Source organism: Octopus bimaculoides, chromosome 23 (genome assembly GCF_001194135.2).
Source record: "Octopus bimaculoides isolate UCB-OBI-ISO-001 chromosome 23, ASM119413v2, whole genome shotgun sequence".
Classification (NCBI taxonomy): domain Eukaryota; kingdom Metazoa; phylum Mollusca; class Cephalopoda; order Octopoda; family Octopodidae; genus Octopus; species Octopus bimaculoides.
The window spans coordinates 33,470,340-33,471,814 of record NC_069003.1 but is presented as its reverse complement, the minus strand read 5'-3'; the positions used below and the strand labels follow the sequence as shown (position 1 = coordinate 33,471,814).

Genomic DNA, 1,475 nt, shown 5'->3' with positions numbered 1-1,475 from the left:
AATCAAATGTGACAGATCAAAGGGTAAAGCAGGGTGCCGCAAAAAAGAGGAGGAGGAGGAGGAGGAAAGAAGGGGGATAAACACGCCTGCGCACACCTGTCCGTCTGTGTGTTTGTAATATGTGCTTGTGTGTGTGTGTGTTTGTAATATGCTTGTGTGTGTGTGTGTGTGTGTGTGTGTATACAGCTTGTGTTTGAGGTTAAGTCTTTACAGAGTAGTATGTGTGTGTGTATACCATGCTTAAATAATAGATGTGTGTGTGTGTGTGTGTGTGTGTGTATACAAGCTTATATGAATGTGTGTTGTAGATATGTGTATTTGTGAGTATATTTGCATGTATATACATATGTATTAGTATATATCAATGTGTGTGTGCGTGGTGTTCCTTCACAGACAGTTGCATGCGTATGTATGTTATGTGTAAAATATGGGGAAACAAGTGCAGCAATGTTAGTGTATGGAATCAGAAGGAGACCGAGAGCTAACACGTGTATGAAGTGCTTCTTTCAGTTTCCATCAACCAAATCCACTTAGAGGCTTTGGTCAGCCTGGGGCTATAGTAGAAGATTCTTGCTCAAGGTGCCACACAGTGGGACTGATCTCTGGACAATGTGGTTGAGAAGCAGACTTCTTACCCACAGCCATGCTTGCACTTACTAAAAGGAAACTTTAACTGCAGGACTAATGATTATTTAATCTCTATAGTCATGCATGTGTACATGTATGTGTGTGTGTGTTTCTGCATACACACACATATGCACACATGTAGCCACCAACTAAACTAAAACATCAGTTGTACTAATTCTCAAACTAGTTTACCAAATGCCAGAGCTTATGTGGGAGCCTGAGAAAATTAGAGGCACAACCCTTTCCCCTTGAGATTAATTAAAAAAAAATTAGTAACATTTTAAAATATGTGTTTATAGTCTCTGTTTCCAACTAATGCTTATAACTTCGAAGCTTGTTTTAACTCTGCAAAATTACCCCGATATCATCAACTTATTCTCTTGAGACTAACAAGCACCTACATGTTGAAAGTTTGATGTACATGTTGAATTTTTCAGCCCAAAATTTACAATAAAAAAAAAAAAAAAATGGTACTTAATTCATTGACCCTGAAAGGATGAAAGGCAAAGTCGACCTTGATGGAATTTGAACTCAGAATGTAGTAATGGACGAAATACTGCTAAGCATTTCGTCCAGCACGCTAATGATTTTACCAGCTTGCCGCCTTTAATAATAATAATGATGATGATAATAATAATAATAATAATAATAATAATGATAATAATGATAATAATAATTTATTTCTTTATTGCCATGGGGGGCTAAACATAGAGGGGGAAAACAAGGACAGACAAAGGGTTTAAGTTGATTACATCAACCCGAGCGTGTAATTGGTACTTATTTAATTGAGCCCAAAAGGGTGAAAGGCAAAGTCGACCTCGGTGGAATTTGAACTCAGGATATATATA

The 1,475-nt window shown here is 37.3% G+C and overlaps 1 protein-coding gene across 1 annotated transcript in view; it reads right to left on the bottom strand.

Moving 5' to 3' along the window:
* Positions 1-1,475, bottom strand: part of LOC106875494 (bone morphogenetic protein 7) — a 24,302-nt gene that overhangs the window by 7,104 nt on the left and 15,723 nt on the right.